This window comes from Oncorhynchus masou, chromosome 2 (assembly GCF_036934945.1).
Source record: "Oncorhynchus masou masou isolate Uvic2021 chromosome 2, UVic_Omas_1.1, whole genome shotgun sequence".
NCBI classification, from domain to species: domain Eukaryota; kingdom Metazoa; phylum Chordata; class Actinopteri; order Salmoniformes; family Salmonidae; genus Oncorhynchus; species Oncorhynchus masou.
Window position 1 is genome coordinate 9,924,313 of NC_088213.1, and position 27,875 is coordinate 9,952,187.

At 47.0% G+C, this 27,875-nt stretch overlaps 1 pseudogene; it reads left to right on the top strand.

Moving 5' to 3' along the window:
• LOC135555088 (DIS3-like exonuclease 1) overlaps nucleotides 1-27,875 on the top strand; it is a 36,312-nt pseudogene extending 8,437 nt beyond the window's left edge.

Sequence of the window (27,875 nt, forward strand, 5' to 3'; positions counted from 1 at the left end):
GTCTTGAAACCTGACTGATTTGGATCAAGAAGGTCATTCTGAGAGAGATAGTGGGAGAGCTGGCCAAGGACGGCACGTTCAAGAGTTTTGGAGAGAAAAGAAAGAAGGGATACTGGTCTGTAGTTGTTGACATCGGAGGGATCGAGTGTAGGTTTTTTCAGAAGGGGTGCAACTCTCGCTCTCTTGAAGACGGAAGGGACGTAGCCAGCGGTCAGGGATGAGTTGATGAGCGAGGTGAGGTAAGGGAGAAGGTCCCCGGAAATGGTCTGGAGAAGAGAGGAGGGGATAGGGTCAAGCGGGCAGGTTGTTGGGCGGCCGGCCGTCACAAGAAGCGAGATTTCATCTGGAGAGAGAGGGGAGAAAGAGGTCAGAGCACAGGGTATGGCAGTGTGAGCAGAACCAGCGGTGTCGTTTGACTTAGCAAACGAGGATCGGATGTCGTCGACCTTCTTTTCAAAATGGTTGACGAAGTCATCTGCAGAGAGGGAGGAGGGGGGGGGGGGGAGGAGGATTCAGGAGGGAGGAGAATGTGGCAAAGAGCTTCCTAGGGTTAGAGGCAGATGCTTGGAATTTAGAGTGGTAGAAAGTGGCTTTAGCAGCAGAGACAGAGGAGGAAAATGTAGAGAGGAGGGAGTGAAAGGATGCCAGGTCCGCAGGGAGGCGAGTTTTCCTCCATTTCCGCTCGGCTGCCCGGAGCTCTGTTCTGTGAGCTCGCAATGAGTCATCGAGCCACGGAGCGGGAGGGGAGGACCGAGCCGGCCTGGAGGATAGGGGACATAGAGAGTCAAAGGATGCAGAAAGGGAAGAGAGGAGGGTTGAGGAGGCAGACTCAGGAGAAAGGTTGGAGAAGGTATGAGCAGAGGGAAGAGATGATAGGATGGAAGAGGAGAGAGTAGCGGGGGAGAGAGAGCGAAGGTTGGGACGGCGCGATACCATCCGAGTAGGGGCAGTGTGGGAAGTGTTGGATGAGAGCGAGAGGGAAAAGGATACAAGGTAGTGGTCGGAGACTTGGAGGGAGTTGCAATGAGGTTAGTGGAAGAACAGCATCTAGTAAAGATGAGGTCGAGCGTATTGCCTGCCTTGTGAGTAGGGGGGAAGGTGAGAGGGTGAGGTCAAAAGAGGAGAGGAGTGGAAAGAAGGAGGCAGAGAGGAATGAGTCAAAGGTAGACGTGGGGAGGTTAAAGTCGCCCAGGACTGTGAGAGGTGAGCCGTCCTCAGGAAAGGAGCTTATCAAGGCATCAAGCTCATTGATGAACTCTCCGAGGGAACCTGGAGGGCGATAAATGATAAGGATGTTAAGCTTGAAAGGGCTGGTAACTGTGACAGCATGGAATTCAAAGGAGGCGATAGATAGATGGGTAAGGGGAGAGAGAGAGAATGACCACTTGGGAGAGATGAGGATCCCGGTGCCACCACCCCGCTGACCAGAAGCTCTCGGGGTGTGCGAGAACACGTGGGCGGACGAAGAGAGAGCAGTAGGAGTAGCAGTGTTATCTGTGGTGATCCATGTTTCCGTCAGTGCCAGGAAGTCGAGGGACTGGAGGGAGGCATAGGCTGAGATGAACTCTGCCTTGTTGGCCGCAGATCGGCAGTTCCAGAGGCTACCGGAGACCAGGAACTCCACGTGGGTCGTGCGCGCTGGGACCACCAGATTAGGGTGGCCGCGGCCACGTGGTGTGGAGCGTTTGTATGGTCTGTGCAGAGAGGAGAGAACAGGGATAGATAGACACATAGTTGACAGGGTACAGAAGAGGCTACGCTAATGCAAAGGAGATTGGAATGACAAGTGGACTACACGTCTCGAATGTTCAGAAAGTTAAGCTTACGTAGCAAGAATCTTATAGACTAAAATGATTGAAATGGTACAGTACTGCTGGAGTAGGCTAGCTGGTAGTGGCTGCGATGTAGCTAACCTAGAAAATCGCTCTAGGCTAAACAATTGACTTAGATACAAAGACGGCTATGTAGCTAGCTAGCTACGATCAAACAAAACAAACCGTTGTACTGTAATAGTTACTACAGTGCTGCTATTCGGGGCTAGCTGGCTAGCTACGTTAAGAGAACGACAATAGCTGGCCAGCTAACCTAGAAAATCGCTCTAGGCTACACAATTGTCTTAGATACAAAGACGGCTATGTAGCTAGCTAGCTACGATCAAACAAACAAACCGTTGTACTGTAATAGTTACTACAGTGCTGCTATTCGGGGCTAGCTGGCTAGCTACGTTGAAAGACCGACAATAGCTGGCCAGCTAACCTAGAAAATCGCTCTAGACTACACAATTGTCTTAGATACAAAGACGGCTATGTAGCTGGCTAGCTACGATCAAACAAATCAAACCGTTGTACTGTAATGAAGTGAAATGAAAGATGTGATACTACCTGTGGAGCGACGCGGAATGTTGACCGGGTAGTTGGAGTTCAATTCGGTAGAGGTTGGCTAGCTGTTGGCTAGCTAGCTAGCAGCATTTCCTACGTTAAGGACGACAAATAGCTGGCTAGCTAACCTCGGTAAATTAAGATAATCACTCTAAGTCTACACACTCTAAACTGCACAATTATCTTGGATACGAAGACAGCGAAGACAACTATGTAGCTAGCTGACACTACGCTAATCGAGTCGTTCAGTTGAGTGTAATAGTTTCTACAGTGCTAGTGGACAGTGCTAGTGGACAGTGGATGTTAGCTAGCTGCTTAGCTAGCTGCTGGGCAGATACGTTAGGACGACGAAATACGATAATATGCAATTGTCGTTGATACAAAGACGGCTATGTAGCTAGCTAAGAAGAAATTGCTAAGATAAGACAAATCAAACCGTTGTACTATAACGAAATGTAATGAAATGTAATGAAAAGTTATACTACCTGCGGACCGAAGTGTAGATGCGACCGCTCGCTCCAACCGGAACCGGAACCTGTATCCAGTTATAGTATAATACACCGTCCTCATAGAGATCTGTATCCAGTTATAGTATAATACACCGTCCTCATAGAGATCTGTATCCAGGTAGGGTATAGTATAATACACCTTCCTCATAGAGATCTGTATCCAGGTAGGGTATAGTATAGTACACCGTCCTCATAGAGATCTGTATCCAGTTATAGTATAGTACACCGTCCTCATAGAGATCTGTATCCAGGTAGGGTATAGTAAAGTCAGTCTTTGCACTAAGATGTAAATTGTTGTGCTTACTTCCATAAATGTGTCCTGTTGGGAGACCCTGTAGATGCAGCGGAGTACTTATGTCGAAATTAGGCTTTTTAAACGTTTTTTAAATGTATATTTCTTGTCTACATGTCTCTGTATGTTGATGTATGCGTCACTGCGTATCTGTTTGTGTGTTTTGTAGCTTGGTGAGATGCCAGTGTCCTCCCCTGAGAGCCCCTGGTCGGTCGACCCCGCTGAGGTGATTACCAGACGGGATCTGAGACAAACCCACCTGGTGTTCAGCATCGACCCTCGGGGCTGTGAGGATGTAGACGACACCCTGTCCATACGCAGCCTCCCCCCCGGCCCGGGGGGTGAGAGGTTAGAGCTGGGCGTTCACATCGCTGACGTCACACACTTTGTTAAAGAGGGGTCGCTGACAGACCTGGAGGCTCGCGCTAGGTGAGAGGGAGAGGGAGGGAGTGAATGTGTTTGAGTGTCTGTGAGGCATGTGCCAGGTCCTCCCTCTATTTAAATAAGGAAAACATGTATTAACATTCCCCCCACCACCCCCCCTCGTCGAAGGACATATATCTTCCCCCTCGTCGAAGGACATATATCTTCCCCCTCGAAGGACATATATCTTCCCCCTCTTCGAAGGACATATATCTTCCTCCTCGTCGAAGGACATATATCTTCCTCCTCGTCGAAGGACATATATCTTGCCCCTCGTCGAAGGACATATATCTTCCCCCTCGTCGAAGGACATATATCTTGCCCCTCGTCGAAGGACATATATCTTCCTCCTCTTCGAAGGACATATATCTTCCCCCTCGTCGAAGGACATATATCTTCCCCCTCGAAGGACATATATCTTCCCCCTCTTCGAAGGACATATATCTTCTTCCCCCTCGAAGGACATATATCTTCCCCCTCTTCGAAGGACATATATCTTCTTCCCCCTCGAAGGACATATATCTTCCTCCTCGTCGAAGGACATATATCTTCCCCCTCGTCGAAGGACATATATCTTCCTCCTCGTCGAAGGACATATATCTTCCTCCTCGTCGAAGGACATATATCTTCTTCCCCCTCGAAGGACATATATCTTCCCCCTCGTCGAAGGACATATATCTTCCCCTCGTCGAAGGACATATATTTTACCCTCGTCGAAGGACATATATCTTCCTCCTCGTCGAAGGACATATATCTTCCTCCTCGTCGAAGGACATATATCTTCCTCCTCGTCGAAGGACATATATCTTCCCCCTCGTCGAAGGACATATATCTTCCCCCTCGTCGAAGGACATATATCTTCCTCCTCGTCGAAGGACATATATCTTCCTCCTCCTCGAAGGACATATATCTTCCTCCTCGTCGAAGGACATATATCTTCCTCCTCGTCGAAGGACATATATCTTCCTCCTCGTCGAAGGACATATATCTTCCTCCTCTTCGAAGGACATATATCTTCCCCCTCGTCAAAGGACATATATCTTCCCCCTCGTCGAAGGACATATATCTTCCCCCTCGTCGAAGGACATATATCTTCCCCCTCGAAGGACATATATCTTCCTCCTCTTCGAAGGACATATATCTTGCCCCTCGACGAAGGACATATATCTTCCTCCTCGAAGGACATATATCTTCCTCCTCGTCGAAGGACATATATCTTCCTCCTCGTCGAAGGACATATATCTTCCTCCTCTTCGAAGGACATATATCTTCCCCCTCGTCAAAGGACATATATCTTCCCCCTCGTCGAAGGACATATATCTTCCCCCTCGTCGAAGGACATATATCTTCCCCCTCGAAGGACATATATCTTCCTCCTCTTCGAAGGACATATATCTTGCCCCTCGACGAAGGACATATATCTTCCTCCTCGAAGGACATATATCTTCCTCCTCGTCGAAGGACATATATCTTCCTCCTCGAAGGACATATATCTTCCTCCTCGAAGGACATATATCTTCCTCCTCTTCGAAGGACATATATCTTCCCCCTCGTCGAAGGACATATATCTTCCCCCTCCTCGAAGGACACATATCTTCCCCCTCGTCGAAGGACATATATCTTCCTCCTCGTCGAAGGACATATATCTTCCCCCTCGAAGGACATATATCTTCCCCCTCGTCGAAGGACATATATCTTCCCCCTCTTCGAAGGACATATATCTTCTTCCCCCTCGAAGGACATATATCTTCCCCCTCGTCGAAGGACATATATCTTCCCCCTCGTCGAAGGACATATATCTTCCCCCTCGTCGAAGGACATATATCTTCCTCCTCGTCGAAGGACATATATCTTCCCCCTCGTCGAAGGACATATATCTTCCTCCTCGTCGAAGGACATATATCTTCCCCCTCCTTGAAGGACATATATCTTCCTCCTCGTTGAAGGACATATATCTTCCTCCTCGTCGAAGGACATATATCTTCCCCCTCGTCGAAGGACATATATCTTCCTCATCGTCGAAGGACATATATCTTCCCCCTCGTCGAAGGACATATATTTTCCTCCTCGTCGAAGGACATATATCTTCCCCCTCGTCGAAGGACATATATCTTCCTCCTCATCGAAGGACATATATCTTCCCCCTCTTCGAAGGACATATCTTCCCCCTCGTCGAAGGACATATATCTTCCCCCTCGTCCGAAGGACATATATCTTCCTCCTCGTCGAAGGACATATATCTTCCTCCTCGTCGAAGGACATAGATCTTCCTCCTCCTCGAAGGACATATATCTTCCTCCTCGTCGAAGGACATATATCTTCCTCCTTGTCGAAGGACATATATCTTCCCCCTCGTCGAAGGACATATATCTTCCCCCTCGTTGAAGGACATATATCTTCCTCCTCGTCGAAGGACATATATCTTCCCCCTCGACGGACATATATCTTCCCCCTCGAAGGACATATATCTTCCTCCTCTTCGAAGGACATATATCTTGCCCCTCGACGAAGGACATATATCTTCCTCCTCGTCAAAGGACATATATCTTCCTCCTCGAAGGACATATATCTTCCTCCTCGAAGGACATATATCTTCCTCCTCGTCGAAGGACATATATCTTCCTCCTCGAAGGACATATCTTCCTCCTCGAAGGACATATATCTTCCTCCTCTTCGAAGGACATATATCTTCCCCCTCTTCGAAGGACATATATCTTAAGAATAAGAACAAATTCTTATTTTCAATTGACGGCCTAGGAACAGTGGGGTTAACTGTGTTATCAGGGGCAGAACGGCAGATTTGTACCTTGTCAGCTCGGGGGTTTGAACTTGCAACTTTTCGGTTACTAGTCCAACGCTCTAACCGCTAGGCGACCCTGCCCTCAGGGGCAGTTAACCCACTGTTGGATATCTCCTCCCTTAAAGTGACCCTGGAATACCCACTTCCCCAAAAGTCAACAGTTCTGACACGTCTGTCTTCTGTCATGTTCTCAGGGCCACCACGTACTACCTGGCCGACCGCAGGTATGACATGCTGCCTGCTGTCCTCAGTGCTGACCTCTGCTCTCTGCTGGGAGGGGTGGACAGGTGAGAGACCAACTCTACATCACACTGACCTCTGACCTCTGTTGGGAGGAGTGGACAGGTGAAGGAACAACACTTACTGACACCACAACACACCGACCTCTGACATCTGCTCTCTGCTGGGAGGAGTGAACAGGTGTAGGAACAACACCTACTTACACCACAACACACTGACCTCTGCTGGGAGGAGTGGACAGGTGAAGGAACAACACCTACTTACAACACACTGACCTCTGACCTCTGCTCTGTCAACCTCAGTGAAGTTTCTCAGGATGATTCATTTAGTCTTAGGTCTCATAACGTTGGTTGGAACTATCCAGGAGTCTGAGGCCGTATGTCCCTGCCTCATTAACAGCTGTCCGTGTCCCTCTGTGTGTGTCCCTCTGTGCGTGTCCCTCTGTGTGTGTCCGTGTGTCCCTCTGTGCGTGTCCGTGTGTCCCTCTGTGCGTGTCCGTGTGTCCAGGTATGCCATGAGCGTCATGTGGGACCTGGATGCCCAGACCCTGGCGGTGAACAAGGTGTGGTACGGTCGTACACTAATCCAATCCTCCTACCAGCTTTACTATGAACTGGCCCAGGCTCTGCTCAACGGAGAGGATGCAGAGGTCCCAGAACTAGGTACCATCATGTTATAATACTGTTGGAGAGGAGACAGAGGTCCCAGAACTAGGTACCATCATGTTATAATACTGCTGAATGGAGAGGAGACAGAGGTCCCAGAACTAGGTACCATCATGTTATAATACTGTTGGAGAGGAGACAGAGGTCCCAGAACTAGGTACCATCATGTTATAATACTGTTGGAGAGGAGACAGAGGTCCCAGAACTAGGTACCATCATGTTTTAATACTGTTGGAGAGGAGACAGAGGTCCCAGAACTAGGTACCATCATGTTTTAATACTGTTGGAGAGGAGACAGAGGTCCCAGAACTAGGTACCATCATGTTATAATACTGTTGGAGAGGAGACAGAGGTCCCAGAACTAGGTACCATCATGTTATAATACTGCTGAATGGAGAGGAGACAGAGGTCCCAGAACTAGGTACCATCATGTTATAATACTGTTGGAGAGGATGCAGAGGTCCCAGAACTAGGTACCATCATGTTATAATACTGCTGAATGGAGAGGAGACAGAGGTCCCAGAACTAGGTACCATCATGTTATAATACTGTTGGAGAGGATGCAGAGGTCCCAGAACTAGGTACCATCATGTTATAATACTGCTGAATGGAGAGGAGACAGAGGTCCCAGAACTAGGTACCATCATGTTATAATACTGTTGGAGAGGATGCAGAGGTCCCAGAACTAGGTACCATCATGTTATAATACTGCTGAATGGAGAGGAGACAGAGGTCCCAGAACTAGGTACCATCATGTTTTAATACTGTTGGAGAGGAGACAGAGGTCCCATCATGTTTTAATACTGTTGGAGAGGAGACAGAGGTCCCAGAACTAGGTACCATCATGTTATAATACTGTTGGAAAGGAGACAGAGGTACCATCATGTTTTAATACTGCTGAATGGAGAGGAGACAGAGGTCCCAGAACTAGGTACCATCATGTTATAATACTGCTGAATGGAGAGGAGACAGAGGTCCCAGAACTAGGTACCATCATGTTATAATACTGCTGAATGGAGAGGAGACAGAGGTCCCAGAACTAGGTACCATCATGTTATAATACTGCTGAATGGAGAGGAGACAGAGGTCCCAGAACTAGGTACCATCATGTTATAATACTGCTGAATGGAGAGGAGACAGAGGTCCCAGAACTAGGTACCATCATGTTATAATACTGCTGAATGGAGAGGAGACAGAGGTCCCAGAACTAGGTACCATCATGTTATAATACTGTTGGAGAGGAGGCAGAGGTCCCAGAACTAGGTCCCATCATGTTTTAATACTGTTGGAGAGGAGACAGAGGTCCCATCATGTTTTAATACTGCTGAATGGAGAGGAGACAGAGGTCCCAGAACTAGGTACCATCATGTTATAATACTGCTGAATGGAGAGGAGACAGAGGTCCCAGAACTAGGTACCATCATGTTATAATACTGCTGAATGGAGAGGAGACAGAGGTCCCAGAACTAGGTACCATCATGTTATAATACTGTTGGAGAGGAGGCAGAGGTCCCAGAACTAGGTCCCATCATGATTTAATACTGTTGGAGAGGAGACAGAGGTCCCATCATGTTTTAATACTGTTGGAGAGGAGACAGAGGTCCCAGAACTAGGTCCCATCATGTTTTAATACTGTTGGAGAGGAGGCAGAGGTCCCATCATGTTTTAATACTGCTGAATGGAGAGGAGATAGAGGTCCCAGAACTAGGTCCCATCATGTTTTAATACTGTTGGAGAGGAGACAGAGGTCCCATCATGTTTTAATACTGTTGGAGAGGAGACAGAGGTCCCAGAACTAGGTCCCATCATGTTTTAATACTGCTGAATGGAGAGGAAGCAGAGGTCCCAGAACTAGGTCCCATCATGTTTTAATACTGTTGGAGAGGAGACAGAGGTCCCATCATGTTTTAATACTGTTGGAGAGGAGGCAGAGGTCCCATCATGTTTTAATACTGTTGGAGAGGAGACAGAGGTCCCATCATGTTTTAATACTGCTGAATGGAGAGGAGGCAGAGGTCCCATCATGTTTTAATACTGTTGGAGAGGAGACAGAGGTCCCAGAACTAGGTCCCATCATGTTTTAATACTGTTGGAGAGGAGACAGAGGTCCCAGAACTAGGTCCCATCATGTTTTAATACTGTTGGAGAGGAGGCAGAGGTCCCATCATGTTTTAATACTGCTGGAGAGGAGACAGAGGTACCAGAACTAGGTCCCATCATGTTTTAATACTGTTGGAGAGGAGGCAGAGGTCCCATCATGTTTTAATACTGCTGAAAGGAGAGGAGACAGAGGTCCCAGAACTAGGTCCCATCATGTTTTAATACTGCTGGAGAGGAGACAGAGGTCCCAGAACTAGGTCCCATCATGTTTTAATACTGCTGGAGAGGAGGCAGAGGTCCCATCATGTTTTAATACTGCTGAATGGAGAGGAGACAGAGGTCCCAGAACTAGGTCCCATCATGTTTTAATACTGCTGGAGAGGAGACAGAGGTCCCATCATGGTTTAATACTGCTGGAGAGGAGACAGAGGTCCCAGAACTAGGTCCCATCATGTTTTAATACTGTTGGAGAGGAGACAGAGGTCCCATCATGTTTTAATACTGCTGAAAGGAGAGGAGATAGAGGTACCAGAACTAGGTCCCATCATGTTTTAATACTGCTGGAGAGGAGACAGAGGTCCCAGAACTAGGTCCCATCATGTTTTAATACTGCTGGAGAGGAGACAGAGGTCCCATCATGGTTTAATACTGCTGGAGAGGAGACAGAGGTCCCAGAACTAGGTCCCATCATGTTTTAATACTGTTGGAGAGGAGACAGAGGTCCCAGAACTAGGTCCCATCATGTTTTAATACTGTTGGAGAGGAGACAGAGGTCCCAGAACTAGGTCCCATCATGTTTTAATACTGTTGGAGAGGAGGCAGAGCTCCCATCATGTTTTAATACTGCTGAATGGAGAGGAGACAGAGGTCCCAGAACTAGGTCCCATCATGTTTTAATACTGTTGGAGAGGAGACAGAGGTCCCAGAACTAGGTCCCATCATGTTTTAATACTGCTGAATGGAGAGGAGACAGAGGTCCCAGAACTAGGTACCATCATGTTATAATACTGTTGGAGAGGAGACAGAGGTCCCATCATGTTATAATACTGCTGGAGAGGAGACAGAGGTCCCAGAACTAGGTACCATCATGTTATAATACTGTTGGAGAGGAGACAGAGGTACCATCATGTTATACTACTGCTGGAGAGGAGACAGAGGTCCCAGAACTAGGTCCCATCATGTTATAATACTGCTGAATGGAGAGGAGACAGAGGTCCCAGAACTGGGTCCCATCATGTTTTAATACTGTTGGAGAGGAGGCAGAGCTCCCATCATGTTTTAATACTGTTGGAGAGGAGACAGAGGTCCCATCATGTTTTAATACTGCTGGAGAGGAGACAGAGGTCCCAGAACTAGGGCCCATCATGTTTTAATACTGTTGGAGAGGAGACAGAGGTCCCATCATGTTTTAATTCTGCTGAATGGAGAGGAGACAGAGGTCCCAGAACTAGGTCCCATCATGTTTTAATACAGCTGGAGAGGAGACAGAGGTCCCATCATGTTTTAATACTGCTGGAGAGGAGACAGAGGTGGACTACCCTTCTCCAGGCTGTCTAAAGTAGTGCACTACCCTTCTCCAGGCTGTCTAAAGTAGTGCACTACCCTTCTCCAGGCTGTCTAAAGTAGTGCACTACCCTTCTCCAGACTGTCTAAAGTAGTGCACTACCCTTCTCCAGACTGTCTAAAGTAGTGCACTACCCTTCTCCAGGCTGTCTAAAGTAGTGCACTACCCTTCTCCAGGCTATCTAAAGTAGTGCACTACCCTTCTCCAGGCTGTCTAAAGTAGTGCACTACCCTTCTCTAGGCTGTCTAAAGTAGTGCACTACCCTTCTCTAGGCTGTCTAAAGTAGTGCACTACCCTTCTCCAGACTGTCTAAAGTAGTGCACTACCCTTCTCTAGGCTGTCTAAAGTAGTGCACTACCCTTCTCCAGGCTGTCTAAAGTAGTGCACTACCCTTCTCCAGGCTGTCTAAAGTAGTGCACTACCCTTCTCCAGGCTGTCTAAAGTAGTGCACTACCCTTCTCCAGGCTATCTAAAGTAGTGCACTACCCTTCTCCAGGCTGTCTAAAGTAGTGCACTACCCTTCTCTAGGCTGTCTAAAGTAGTGCACTACCCTTCTCTAGGCTGTCTAAAGTAGTGCACTACCCTTCTCCAGACTGTCTAAAGTAGTGCACTACCCTTCTCCAGGCTGTCTAAAGTAGTGCACTACCCTTCTCCAGGCTGTCTAAAGTAGTGCACTACCCTTCTCTAGGCTGTCTAAAGTAGTGCACTACCCTTCTCTAGGCTGTCTAAAGTAGTGCACTACCCTTCTCCAGGCTGTCTAAAGTAGTGCACTACCCTTCTCCAGGCTGTCTAAAGTAGTGCACTACCCTTCTCCAGGCTGTCTAAAGTAGTGCACTACCCTTCTCCAGGCTGTCTAAAGTAGTGCACTACCCTTCTCCAGACTGTCTGAAGTAGTGCACTACCCTTCTCCAGGCTGTCTAAAGTAGTGCACTACCCTTCTCCAGGCTGTCTAAAGTAGTGCACTACCCTTCTCCAGGCTGTCTAAAGTAGTGCACTACCCTTCTCCAGGCTATCTAAAGTAGTGCACTACCCTTCTCCAGGCTGTCTAAAGTAGTGCACTACCCTTCTCCAGGCTGTCTAAAGTAGTGCACTACTCTTCTCCAGGCTGTCTAAAGTAGTGCACTACCCTTCTCTAGGCTGTCTAAAGTAGTGCACTACTCTTCTCCAGGCTGTCTAAAGTAGTGCACTACCCTTCTCCAGGCTGTCTAAAGTAGTGCACTACCCTTCTCTAGGCTGTCTAAAGTAGTGCACTACTCTTCTCCAGGCTGTCTAAAGTAGTGCACTACCCTTCTCCAGGCTGTCTAAAGTAGTGCACTACCCTTCTCTAGGCTGTCTAAAGTAGTGCACTACTCTTCTCCAGGCTGTCTAAAGTAGTGCACTACCCTTCTCCAGGCTGTCTAAAGTAGTGCACTACCCTTCTCCAGGCTGTCTAAAGTAGTGCACTACTCTTCTCCAGGCTGTCTAAAGTAGTGCACTACCCTTCTCCAGTAGTGCACTACCCTTCTCCAGGCTGTCTAAAGTAGTGCACTACCCTTCTCCAGGCTGTCTAAAGTAGTGCACTACCCTTCTCCAGGCTGTCTAAAGTAGTGCACTACCCTTCTCCAGGCTGTCTAAAGTAGTGCACTACCCTTCTCTAGGCTGTCTAAAGTAGTGCACTACCCTTCTCCAGGCTGTCTAAAGTAGTGCACTACCCTTCTCCAGGCTGTCTAAAGTAGTGCACTACCCTTCTCCAGACTGTCTAAAGTAGTGCACTACCCTTCTCCAGTAGTGCACTACCCTTCTCCAGTAGTGCACTACCCTTCTCCAGTAGTGCACTACCCTTCTCCAGGCTGTCTGAAGTAGTGCACTACCCTTCTCCAGACTGTCTAAAGTAGTGCACTACCCTTCTCCAGTAGTGCACTACCCTTCTCCAGTAGTGCACTACCCTTCTCCAGTAGTGCACTACCCTTCTCCAGGCTGTCTGAAGTAGTGCACTACCCTTCTCCAGGCTGTCTAAAGTAGTGCACTATAGAGGGAATAGAACAGATCTGTTTTTATGTGCTGGTTTAATTCATCTTATTGTGAAGCCAAAGTGATTTCTTCATTGTGTTGTCAATAAAGTTATCTTCTTCTTCTATAGCCCGGCTACCACCTGGGGAGAGGGATGCCAAGCTGGCCCAGCTCACCCAGGCCCTGGAGACCCTCACCCACGTGGCCAGGTAGGTACAGAGGGTTTCTATTAATCACTGTCTCACCCACGTGGTCTGTTGGGTACCAGAGGGTTTCTGTTAATCACTGTCTCACCCACGTGGCCTGGTGGTTACTAGAGAGTTTCTGTTAATCACTGTCTCACCCACGTGGCCTGGTGGTTACTAGAGAGTTTCTGTTAATCACTGTCTCACCCACGTGGCCTGGTGGTTACTAGAGAGTTTCTGTTAATCACTGTCTCACCCACGTGGCCTGGTGGTTACTAGAGAGTTTCTGTTAATCACTGTCTCACCCACGTGGCCTGGTGGTTACTAGAGAGTTTCTGTTAATCACTGTCTCACCCACGTGGCCTGTTGGGTACTAGAGGGTTTCTGTTCATCGTTCTTTAACAATGATTAGATAACACTTCCATAAATGCACCATACTTCTGTCCACCAGACAGCTGCGTGCCCAGAGGGACAAGGGAGGAGCGTTGGAGCTGGAGGGGGTAGAGGTGAGGGCGCAGCTGGATGAGGACAGGAACATCACAGCCCTGGTGCCCAGACAGCCACTGGAGGTCCATGAGACGGTGGGGAACAAAACCTTGTAGCAACAGACGTTTGAATTCATATTTCTGTTCACTGTTTTCTTGTGTGACAAAAAAAAGGTTACGTTGAAAAAACAACATACAATTGTTTGAATGTTGTCACGTTTGACTGTTGTAATGTTTGTTTTTGTAATGTTTGTTGTTGTAATGTTTGACTGTTGTCATGTTTGACTGTTGTAATGTTTGTTGTTGTCATGTTTGTTTTTGTAATGTTTGTTGTTGTAATGTTTGACTGTTATAATGTTTGACTGTTGTAATGTTTGACTGTTGTCATGTTTGACTGTTGTCACGTTTGACTGTTGTAATGTTTGACTGTTGTCATGTCTGACTGTTGTCATGTTTGACTGTTGTAATGTTTGAATGTTGTCACGTTTGACTGTTGTAATGTTTGACTGTTGTAATGTTTGACTGTTGTCATGTCTGACTGTTTTCATGTTTGACTGTTGTCATGTTTGTTGTTGTCATGTTTGACTGTTGTAATGTTTGTTTTTGTAATGTCTGACTGTTGTCATGTTTGACTGTTGTCATGTTTGACTGTTGTCATGTTTGTTGTTGTCATGTTTGACTGTTGTAATGTTTGTTTTTGTAATGTTTGACTGTTGTAATGTTTGTTGTCATGTTTGACTGTTGTAATGTTTGACTGTTGTCATGTTTGACTGTTGTAATGTTTGACTGTTGTCATGTTTATTGTTGTAAGGTTTGATGTTGTAATGTTTGATGTTGTAATGTTTGTTGTTGTAATGTTTGACTGTTGTAACTGACTATTTGAAGAAGTAGAAACCATAGCATGTTCGCCAACGAATCCTGCTTGTCATTCCTATCAAGGAGCTAGCCAATGCACATCCTAGCTAACAAGATGGAGAATGGTGTGTTTCCAGGTGGCAGAGTGCATGATCTATGCCAATCACTGGGTAGCCCGGAAGATCCAGGAGAGTTTCCCCCAGCAGGCCTTGCTGCGCCACCACCCGCCCCCACGCCAGGAATTCTTCAACCAGCTGCAGGACAGTGCCCGGGCACGCGGCTTCACCATAGACACCAGGTATACTGTTACTATGGTGTCACTAACTAACCAGCCATTTAACTATACATAGACACCAGGTAGACTGTTACTATGGTGTCACTAAGTAACCAGACATTTAACTATACATAGACACCAGGTAGACTGTTACTATGGTGTCACTAAGTAACCAGACATTTAACTATACATAGACACCAGGTATACTGTTACTATGGTGTCACTACCTAACCAGCCATTTAACTATACATAGACACCAGGTAGACTGTTGGTATGGTGTCACTAACTAACCAGCCATTTAACGATACATAGACACCAGGTAGACTGTTGGTATGGTGTCACTAACTAACCAGCCATTTAACGATACATAGACACCAGGTATACTGTTACTATGGTGTCACTAACTAACCAGCCATTTAACTATACATAGACACCAGGTACAGGTTATAAGCTGTGTTAATAACACTTCTATTAACTGTGTTATAAGCCATTGAACTATCGATATGGATATGCATGGATATGGATATGTATGGATATGTATCGATATGGATATGTATCGATATGCATCGATATGCATGGAATTATTATCATCTTTGAACAGAGACGTGGAACATTCCAGACATGTCTCATATTAAATATGTCAAATGATTGACTTGCACTTCATGTAGTTTAACCTTGTGCCATGGAACGAATGGAATACTCCCAAAAGTGAAAACTCCCAAGTATTTGACAAATGTGTTTGATCCCATGTCTGCACACCAGTCAAGCAAAAGAACAACTAATTCAAACGTACAGGCTCGATCAAATGACAAATAGCAGTGAAGTTCAACCCATAACCTTGACTCCCTGTCCCAGGTCAAACAAGGCCCTGGCTGACTCCCTGGACCGGGCCGTGGACCCCCGGGACCCGCTGGTGAACCGGCTGCTGAGGGTGATGGCTACCATGGCCATGTCTAATGCCCTCTACTTCTCTACCGGAGCCTGCCCTGTCGAACAGTACTATCACTATGGTAACTAATGTCCTCAGGACCACGGCTATCACTATGGTAACTAATGTCCTCAGGACCACGGCTATCACTGTGGTAACTAATGTCCTAAGGCCAGTACTATCACTATGGACAGATCTATTCTCAGGGCCCAGGTTATATCTGGACAGATCTATTCTCAGGGCCCAGGTTATATCTGGACAGATCTAATCTCAGGGCCCAGGTTATATCTGGACAGATCTACTCTCAGAGCCCAGGTTATATCTGGACAGATCTACTCTCAGGGCCCAGGTTATATCTGGACAGATCTACTCTCAGGGCCCAGGTTATATCTGGACAGATCTACTCTCAGGGCCCAGGTTATATCTGGACAGATCTACTCTCAAGGCCCAGGTTATATCTGGACAGATCTACTCTCAGGGCCCAGGTTATATCTGGACAGATCTATTCTCAGGGCCCAGGGGCCCAGGTTATATCTGGACAGGTTTACTCTCAGGGCCCAGGTTATATCTGGACAGATCTACTCTCAGGGCCCAGGTTATATCTGGACAGATCTACTCTCAGGGCCCAGGGGCCCAGGTTATATCTGGACAGATCTACTCTCAGGGCCCAGGTTATATCTGGAGAGATCTACTCTCAGGGCCCAGGTTATATCTGGACAGATCTATTCTCAGGGCCCAGGGGCCCAGGTTATATCTGGACAGGTTTACTCTCAGGGCCCAGGTTATATCTGGACAGAGATGATTTGTTGTCTCTTTCTTCAGGTCTGGCTCTGGACCGATACACCCACTTCACCTCTCCCATCCGTCGCTATGCCGACATGATCGTCCACCGCCTGCTCACCGCAGCCATCGCCATGGAGAAAGGGGCGGGGCCAGCCAAGGCCTTAGCTAGTAACAAAGAGTTGGAGGAGGTGGCTCAGCAAATCAACAACAAGAACAGGGTCAGTATCGTAGCAATACCAAACATCCACAATAGCATTAAAAACGAAATAAAGATCCAATGAGATAAGAGAAGATATCATTCATCTCCAAACGGACGACTTGGGGGTGATGAAGACCTAAGGGTCAACGTTGTTTCAATAAATGACATGGGAGCATAGAGCACAGTGTGTGGAGTCTTTTACTGTAGAAAATACCCTGTGGGGATGCTTATCTGCTGACATTGACCCCTGCACTCCAACCTCTACCCTCTGACCCCATAGGCAGCACAGCATGCCCAGAAGGTGTCCACAGAGCTATTCCAGTGCCTCTACTTCAGAGACAAAGACCCAGAGACAGACGAGCGCTGTGTGGCCGACGCGGTCATCTACACCATCAGAGCCAACGGCATGCTGGTCTTCATACCACAGTAAGGTCATCACAGTAGAGCTGGTCTTCATACCACAGTAAGGTCATCACAGTAGAGCTGGTCTTCATACCACAGTAAGGTCATCACAGTAGAGCTGGTCTCCATACCTCAGTAAGGTCATCACAGTAGAGCTGGTCTTCATACCTCAGTAAGGTCATCACAGTAGAGCTGGTCTCCATACCACAGTAAGGTCATCACAGTAGAGCTGGTCTTCATACCACAGTAAGGTCATCACAGTAGAGCTGGTCTTCATACCACAGTAAGGTCATCACAGTAGAGCTGGTCTTCATACCACAGTAAGGTCATCACAGTAAGGTCATCACAGTAGAGCTGGTCTTCATACCACAGTAAGGTCATCACAGTAGAGCTGGTCTTCATACCACAGTAAGGTCATCACAGTAAGGTCATCACAGTAGAGCTGGTCTTCATACCACAGTAAGGTCATCACAGTAGAGCTGGTCTTCATACCACAGTAAGGTCATCACAGTAGAGCTGGTCTTCATACCACAGTAAGGTCATCACAGTAAGGTCATCACAGTAGAGCTGGTCTTCATACCACAGTAAGGTCATCACAGTAGAGCTGGTCTTCATACCACAGTAAGGTCATCACAGTAGAGCTGGTCTTCATACCACAGTAAGGTCATCACAGTAAGGTCATCACAGTAGAGCTGGTCTTCATACCACAGTAAGGTCATCACAGTAAGGTCAACACAGTAGAGCTGGTCTTCATACCACAGTAAGGTCATCACAGTAGAGCTGGTCTTCATACCACAGTAAGGTCATCACAGTAGAGCTGGTCTCCATACCACAGTAAGGTCATCACAGTAGAGCTGGTCTTCATACCACAGTAAGGTCATCACAGTAGAGCTGGTCTTCATACCACAGTAAGGTCATCACAGTAAGGTCATCACAGTAGAGCTGGTCTCCATACCACAGTAAGGTCATCACAGTAAGGTCATCACAGTAGAGCTGGTCTCCATACCACAGTAAGGTCATCACAGTAGAGCTGGTCTTCATACCACAGTAAGGTCATCACAGTAGAGCTGGTCTTCATACCACAGTAAGGTCATCACAGTAAGGTCATCACAGTAGAGCTGGTCTTCATACCACAGTAAGGTCATCACAGTAGAGCTGGTCTTCATACCACAGTAAGGTCATCACAGTAGAGCTGGTCTTCATACCACAGTAAGGTCATCACAGTAGAGCTGGTCTTCATATCACAGTAAGGTCATCACAGTAGAGCTGGTCTCCATACCACAGTAAGGTCATCACAGTAGAGCTGGTCTCCATACCACAGTAAGGTCATCACAGTAGAGCTGGTCTTCATACCACAGTAAGGTCATCACAGTAGAGCTGGTCTTCATACCACAGTAAGGTCATCACAGTAAGGTCATCACAGTAGAGCTGGTCTTCATACCACAGTAAGGTCATCACAGTAGAGCTGGTCTTCATACCACAGTAAGGTCATCACAGTAGAGCTGGTCTTCATACCACAGTAAGGTCATCACAGTAGAGCTGGTCTTCATACCACAGTAAGGTCATCACAGTAAGGAAATCACAGTAGAGCTGGTCTCCATACCACAGTAAGGACATCACAGTAGAGGTCATCACAGTAAGGTCATCACAGTAGAGCTGGTCTTCATACCACAGTAAGGTCATCACAGTAGAGCTGGTCTTCATACCACAGTAAGGTCATCACAGTAGAGCTGGTCTTCATACCACAGTAAGGTCATCACAGTAGAGCTGGTCTTCATACCACAGTAAGGTCATCACAGTAAGGTCATCACAGTAGAGCTGGTCTCCATACCTCAGTAAGGTCATCACAGTAGAGCTGGTCATCACACCACAGTAAGGTCATCACAGTAGAGCTGGTCTTCATACCACAGTATGGTCATCACAGTAGAGCTGGTCTTCATACCACAGTAAGGTCATCACAGTAAGGTCATCACAGTAGAGCTGGTCTCCATACCACAGTAAGGTCATCACAGTAAGGTCATCACAGTAGAGCTGGTCTTCATACCACAGTAAGGTCATCACAGTAGAGCTGGTCTTCATACCACAGTAAGGTCATCACAGTAGAGCTGGTCTTCATACCACAGTAAGGTCATCACAGTAGAGCTGGTCTTCATACCACAGTAAGGTCATCACAGTAGAGCTGGTCTTCATACCACAGTAAGGTCATCACAGTAAGGTCATCACAGTAGAGCTGGTCTCCATACCACAGTAAGGTCATCACAGTAGAGCTGGTCTTCATACCACAGTAAGGTCATCACAGTAGACCTGGTCTCCATACCTCAGTAAGGTCATCACAGTAGAGCTGGTCTTCATACCACAGTAAGGTCATCACAGTAGAGCTGGTCTTCATACCACAGTAAGGTCATCACAGTAGAGCTGGTCTTCATACCACAGTAAGGTCATCACAGTAGAGCTGGTCTTCATACCACAGTAAGGTCATCACAGTAAGGTCATCACAGTAGAGCTGGTCTCCATACCACAGTAAGGTCATCACAGTAGAGCTGGTCTTCATACCACAGTAAGGTCATCACAGTAGAGCTGGTCTTCATACCACAGTAAGGTCATCACAGTAGAGCTGGTCTTCATACCACAGTAAGGTCATCACAGAAGAGCTGGTCTTCATACCACAGTAAGGTCATCACAGTAGAGCTGGTCTCCATACCACAGTAAGGTCATCACAGTAGAGCTGGTCTTCATACCACAGTAAGGTCATCACAGTAGAGCTGGTCTTCATACCACAGTAAGGTCATCACAGTAGAGCTGGTCTTCATACCACAGTAAGGTCATCACAGTAAGGTCATCACAGTAGAGCTGGTCTTCATGCCACAGTAAGGTCATCACAGTGAGGTCATCACAGTAGAGCTGGTCTTCATACCACAGTAAGGTCATCACAGTAAGGTCATCACAGTAGAGCTGGTCTTCATGCCACAGTAAGGTCATCACAGTAAGGTCATCACAGTAGAGCTGGTCTCCATACCACAGTAAGGTCATCACAGTAGAGCTGGTCTTCATACCACAGTAAGGTCATCACAGTAGAGCTGGTCTTCATACCACAGTAAGGTCATCACAGTAAGGTCATCACAGTAGAGCTGGTCTTCATGCCACAGTAAGGTCATCACAGTAAGGTCATCACAGTAGAGATGGTCTTCATACCACAGTAAGGTCATCACAGTAGAGCTGGTCTTCATACCACAGTAAGGTCATCACAGTAGAGCTGGTCTTCATACCACAGTAAGGTCATCACAGTAGAGCTGGTCTTCATACCACAGTAAGGTCATCACAGTAAGGTCATCACAGTAGAGCTAGTCTCCATACCACAGTAAGGTCATCACAGTAGAGCTGGTCTTCATACCATAGTAAGGTCATCACAGTAGAGCTGGTCTTCATACCTCAGTAAGGTCATCACAGTAGAGCTGGTCTTCATACCTCAGTAAGGTCATCACAGTAAGGTCATCACATTAGAGCTGGTCTTCATACCTCAGTAAGGTCATCACAGTAGAGCTGGTCTTCATACCTCAGTAAGGTCATCACAGTAGAGCTGGTCTCCATACCACAGTAAGGTCATCACAGTAGAGCTGGTCTCCATACCTCAGTAAAGTCATCACAGTAGAGCTGGTCTTCATACCTCAGTAAGGTCATCACAGTAGAGCTGGTCTTCATACCTCAGTAAGGTCATCACAGTAAGGTCATCACAGTAGAGCTGGTCTTCATACCTCAGTAAGGTCATCACAGTAGAGCTGGTCTTCATACCACAGTAAGGTCATCACAGTAGAGCTGGTCTCCATACCACAGTAAGGTCATCACAGTAGAGCTGGTCTTCATACCACAGTAAGGTCATCACAGTAGAGCTGGTCTTCATACCACAGTAAGGTCATCACAGTAAGGTCATCACAGTAAGGTCATCACAGTAGAGCTGGTCTTCATACCACAGTAAGGTCATCACAGTAAAGTCATCACAGTAAGGTCATCACAGTAGAGCTGGTCTTCATACCACAGTAAGGTCATCACAGTAGAGCTGGTCTTCATACCACAGTAAGGTCATCACAGTAGAGCTGGTCTCCATACCACAGTAAGGTCATCACAGTAGAGCTGGTCTCCATACCACAGTAAGGTCATCACAGTAGAGCTGGTCTTCATACAACAGTAAGGTCATCACAGTAGAGCTGGTCTTCATACCTCAGTAAGGTCATCACAGTAAGGTCATCACAGTAGAGCTGGTCTTCATACCTCAGTAAGGTCATCACAGTAGAGCTGGTCTTCATACCTCAGTAAGGTCATCACAGTAAGGTCATCACATTAGAGCTGGTCTTCATACCTCAGTAAGGTCATCACAGTAGAGCTGGTCTTCATACCTCAGTAAGGTCATCACAGTAGAGCTGGTCTCCATACCACAGTAAGGTCATCACAGTAGAGCTGGTCTCCATACCTCAGTAAGGTCATCACAGTAGAGCTGGTCTTCATACCTCAGTAAGGTCATCACAGTAGAGCTGGTCTTCATACCTCAGTAAGGTCATCACAGTAAGGTCATCACAGTAGAGCTGGTCTTCATACCTCAGTAAGGTCATCACAGTAGAGCTGGTCTTCATACCACAGTAAGGTCATCACAGTAGAGCTGGTCTCCATACCACAGTAAGGTCATCACAGTAGAGCTGGTCTTCATACCACAGTAAGGTCATCACAGTAAGGTCATCACAGTAAGGTCATCACAGTAGAGCTGGTCTTCATACCACAGTAAGGTCATCACAGTAAGGTCATCACAGTAAGGTCATCACAGTAGAGCTGGTCTTCATACCACAGTAAGGTCATCACAGTAGAGCTGGTCTTCATACCACAGTAAGGTCATCACAGTAGAGCTGGTCTCCATACCACAGTAAGGTCATCACAGTAGAGCTGGTCTCCATACCACAGTAAGGTCATCACAGTAGAGCTGGTCTTCATACCACAGTAAGGTCATCACAGTAGAGCTGGTCTTCATACCACAGTAAGGTCATCACAGTAAGGTCATCACAGTAGAGCTGGTCTCCATACCACAGTAAGGTCATCACAGTAGAGCTGGTCTCCATACCACAGTAAGGTCATCACAGTAAGGTCATCACAGTAGAGCTGGTCTTCATACCACAGTAAGGTCATCACAGTAGAGCTGGTCTCCATACCACAGTAAGGTCATCACAGTAGAGCTGGTCTCCATACCTCAGTAAAGTCATCACAGTAGAGCTGGTCTTCATACCTCAGTAAGGTCATCACAGTAGAGCTGGTCTTCATACCTCAGTAAGGTCATCACAGTAAGGTCATCACAGTAGAGCTGGTCTTCATACCTCAGTAAGGTCATCACAGTAGAGCTGGTCTTCATACCACAGTAAAGTCATCACATTAGAGCTGGTCTTCATACCTCAGTAAGGTCATCACAGTAGAGCTGGTCTTCATACCTCAGTAAGGTCATCACAGTAGAGCTGGTCTCCATACCACAGTAAGGTCATCACAGTAGAGCTGGTCTCCATACCTCAGTAAAGTCATCACAGTAGAGCTGGTCTTCATACCTCAGTAAGGTCATCACAGTAGAGCTGGTCTTCATACCTCAGTAAGGTCATCACAGTAAGGTCATCACAGTAGAGCTGGTCTTCATACCTCAGTAAGGTCATCACAGTAGAGCTGGTCTTCATACCACAGTAAGGTCATCACAGTAGAGCTGGTCTCCATACCACAGTAAGGTCATCACAGTAGAGCTGGTCTTCATACCACAGTAAGGTCATCACAGTAAGGTCATCACAGTAAGGTCATCACAGTAAGGTCATCACAGTAGAGCTGGTCTCCATACCACAGTAAGGTCATCACAGTAGAGCTGGTCTTCATACCACAGTAAGGTCATCACAGTAGAGCTGGTCTTCATACCACAGTAAGGTCATCACAGTAGAGCTGGTCTTCATACCACAGTAAGGTCATCACAGTAGAGCTGGTCTTCATACCACAGTAAGGTCATCACAGTAGAGCTGGTCTCCATACCACAGTAAGGTCATCACAGTAGAGCTGGTCTTCATACCACAGTAAGGTCATCACAGTAGAGCTGGTCTTCATACCACAGTAAGGTCATCACAGTAGAGCTGGTCTTCATACCACAGTAAGGTCATCACAGTAAGGTCATCACAGTAGAGCTGGTCTTCATGCCACAGTAAGGTCATCACAGTGAGGTCATCACAGTAGAGCTGGTCTTCATACCACAGTAAGGTCATCACAGTAAGGTCATCACAGTAGAGCTGGTCTTCATGCCACAGTAAGGTCATCACAGTAAGGTCATCACAGTAGAGCTGGTCTCCATACCACAGTAAGGTCATCACAGTAGAGCTGGTCTTCATACCACAGTAAGGTCATCACAGTAGAGCTGGTCTTCATACCACAGTAAGGTCATCACAGTAAGGTCATCACAGTAGAGCTGGTCTTCATGCCACAGTAAGGTCATCACAGTAAGGTCATCACAGTAGAGCTGGTCTTCATACCACAGTAAGGTCATCACAGTAGAGCTGGTCTTCATACCACAGTAAGGTCATCACAGTAGAGCTGGTCTTCATACCACAGTAAGGTCATCACAGTAGAGCTGGTCTTCATACCACAGTAAGGTCATCACAGTAAGGTCATCACAGTAGAGCTGGTCTCCATACCACAGTAAGGTCATCACAGTAGAGCTGGTCTTCATACCATAGTAAGGTCATCACAGTAGAGCTGGTCTTCATACCTCAGTAAGGTCATCACAGTAGAGCTGGTCTTCATACCTCAGTAAGGTCATCACAGTAAGGTCATCACATTAGAGCTGGTCTTCATACCTCAGTAAGGTCATCACAGTAGAGCTGGTCTTCATACCTCAGTAAGGTCATCACAGTAGAGCTGGTCTCCATACCACAGTAAGGTCATCACAGTAGAGCTGGTCTCCATACCTCAGTAAAGTCATCACAGTAGAGCTGGTCTTCATACCTCAGTAAGGTCATCACAGTAGAGCTGGTCTTCATACCTCAGTAAGGTCATCACAGTAAGGTCATCACAGTAGAGCTGGTCTTCATACCTCAGTAAGGTCATCACAGTAGAGCTGGTCTTCATACCACAGTAAGGTCATCACAGTAGAGCTGGTCTCCATACCACAGTAAGGTCATCACAGTAGAGCTGGTCTTCATACCACAGTAAGGTCATCACAGTAAGGTCATCACAGTAAGGTCATCACAGTAGAGCTGGTCTTCATACCACAGTAAGGTCATCACAGTAAAGTCATCACAGTAAGGTCATCACAGTAGAGCTGGTCTTCATACCACAGTAAGGTCATCACAGTAGAGCTGGTCTTCATACCACAGTAAGGTCATCACAGTAGAGCTGGTCTCCATACCACAGTAAGGTCATCACAGTAGAGCTGGTCTCCATACCACAGTAAGGTCATCACAGTAGAGCTGGTCTTCATACAACAGTAAGGTCATCACAGTAGAGCTGGTCTTCATACCTCAGTAAGGTCATCACAGTAAGGTCATCACAGTAGAGCTGGTCTTCATACCTCAGTAAGGTCATCACAGTAGAGCTGGTCTTCATACCTCAGTAAGGTCATCACAGTAAGGTCATCACATTAGAGCTGGTCTTCATACCTCAGTAAGGTCATCACAGTAGAGCTGGTCTTCATACCTCAGTAAGGTCATCACAGTAGAGCTGGTCTCCATACCACAGTAAGGTCATCACAGTAGAGCTGGTCTCCATACCTCAGTAAGGTCATCACAGTAGAGCTGGTCTTCATACCTCAGTAAGGTCATCACAGTAAGGTCATCACAGTAGAGCTGGTCTTCATACCTCAGTAAGGTCATCACAGTAGAGCTGGTCTTCATACCACAGTAAGGTCATCACAGTAGAGCTGGTCTCCATACCACAGTAAGGTCATCACAGTAGAGCTGGTCTTCATACCACAGTAAGGTCATCACAGTAAGGTCATCACAGTAAGGTCATCACAGTAGAGCTGGTCTTCATACCACAGTAAGGTCATCACAGTAAGGTCATCACAGTAAGGTCATCACAGTAGAGCTGGTCTTCATACCACAGTAAGGTCATCACAGTAGAGCTGGTCTTCATACCACAGTAAGGTCATCACAGTAGAGCTGGTCTCCATACCACAGTAAGGTCATCACAGTAGAGCTGGTCTCCATACCACAGTAAGGTCATCACAGTAGAGCTGGTCTTCATACCACAGTAAGGTCATCACAGTAGAGCTGGTCTTCATACCACAGTAAGGTCATCACAGTAAGGTCATCACAGTAGAGCTGGTCTCCATACCACAGTAAGGTCATCACAGTAGAGCTGGTCTCCATACCACAGTAAGGTCATCACAGTAGAGCTGGTCTTCATACCACAGTAAGGTCATCACAGTAAGGTCATCACAGTAAGGTCATCACAGTAGAGCTGGTCTTCATACCACAGTAAGGTCATCACAGTAGAGCTGGTCTTCATACCACAGTAAGGTCATCACAGTAGAGCTGGTCTCCATACCACAGTAAGGTCATCACAGTAGAGGTCATCACAGTAAGGTCATAACAGTAGAACTGGTCCCAGATCAGTTGGTGCTGTCTTACCAACTCATATGGTCATTGCCAACCAGTAAATCATAGGAGTTGACAAGACAGCACAAATAGATCTGAGACCAGGCTAGCATTGAACTGAGCAAAAACATACAGTAGAAATCACTACAGGGATTTATGTTGAGATATTAATCAAACAAATATCCATTAATAGGTTGATTTAAAAGAGTACCGTAAACACACTGACAACTGTGTGTGTTCCCAGGTATGGCCTGAAGGGGGCAGTGTACCTGAAGAACAGAGGGCCAGGTGGTGAGTGAGAGACAAGATGGAGGATGTGACTGGCAGACTGGTTCTCTACAGAGATACCTGGACCACATCACTACCACTACTGCTGCTGGCACCTCAACCTTCAACCTGTTCCAACACATCACCGTGAGTTCTACACAATTACTTTACAATTACTTTAGACTCTTTGTGAATGCAGGCCCCGAGGGGGCCCACGTTCCTCCTGGAGAGCGATCTTCCTGCAGGATTTTGTTCCCGCCCTACTCTAACACCTCTGATTCGTCTAACCAGCTGCTCCTCAGGCTTCAGATCTTAACGGTTGAACTAATGCTAGTTCTACCCCCCCCCCCGTCCCCCCTCTTCCCCTCAGGTGCGTATCTCAGTACAACCATCACGTTGTCACTCAGACACAATCCGTCTGGAAGTGGTCAGCAACAGGCCCCACCAGGCCCCCGAGACTCAGGTCCAGACCTCCCAGCCCCAGGGGGCGAGGGGCCGGTCCCAGCTGGTCCAGGAGGTGGTTCGGCAGGCAGAGGAGGCCTCTCAGCAGGCGGAGGAGAAGAGGGGCCAGGCCTCTAAACTGTCCGAGGAGGAGAGAGAGTTCAGACAGAGTAAATGTCCCAACCTCTACTCTCTCCTGGAGGAGGTCAGGGAGCTGGCCTTGCTGGACCTTGCTGCCTGTGGAGCAGGAGGTGGGGGTCTGGGAGCAGCCACTCAGGCTTGTGCTACATCAGCATAGATGAGGTGGTGGTGGTGGAGGAGCAGGAGGCGGGGGTCTGGGAGCAGCCACTCAGGCTTGTGCTACGTCAGCATAGATGAGGTGGTGGTGGTGGAGGAGCAGGAGGCGGGGGTCTGGGAGCAGCCGCCCAGGCTTGTGCTACGTCAGCATAGATGAGGTGGAGAAGTAGGAGAAGGAACAGGTCTGGGAACAGCTGCTCAGCCCTGTGATACATCAACATGGATGAGTTGGTGGTGGAGCAGGGAGGAACAACAGGTCTGGGAACAGCTGCTTTGGTCTGCGGTACATCAGCATAGAACACCATAAAACTTCTGATTCTGGGTCAGGTTATTGTGGAGGAGCGGGGCGTTTGAAGAGTAAGGACGTGCAGGAGGCAAAGTAGCAGGTCAACATCAGCATCAAACTTTTAGCACTGACTCAGGATCAGATTGTGGTGCTTTTCATGGACTTGCAGACAGACCCTCTGGACGGACCATCTTACTATACATCCTGGGTGTTATCACCATGGTTACCAGACTCTACTTAGGTACATCTTTAGTCTTATTTGAAAAATGAACAGATGATTGAAGTTGTGAGATGAGACAGATGCATGTAATATTATATACATGAATATACACACTGATTCAGGAACAGCTCTCAACAGGACCGTTACCATAGAAACATCTGGAGCAAGCAGCAGCAGCTCTGGTCTTAACTAAACAGGACAGTTACCATGGAAACAACACCTGGAACAAACAGCAGCTCTGGTCTTAACTCAACAGGACAGTTACCATGGAAACAACACCTGGAACAAACATCAGCTCTGGTCTTTACTCAACAGGACAGTTACCATGGAAACAACACCTGGAACAAACAGCAGCTCTAGTCTCAACAGGACAGGACAGTTACCATAGAAACAACACCTGGAACAAGCAGCTACAGTTTTTACCAAACATTTCTCATTTTCTGTATTTGATTGAACACATTGGGGAGATGTAGAATAGATTCCACACAAATCGATTCTCAGGCCATAGTTTTTACACTGAACTGTATAATGACATCTGGCACTGAGAACAATGCCATTGTACAGCCTGGTATTGTATTTTAACCTAAATATATTTTTGTAATATTTTTGGCAGTTGGTATCTTGTGGAAAAACAAGTATTTTCAAGTGCTCTATTCCATTGTATGTTTTAAATGAATTAAAGTGCATTACCAAACCTGA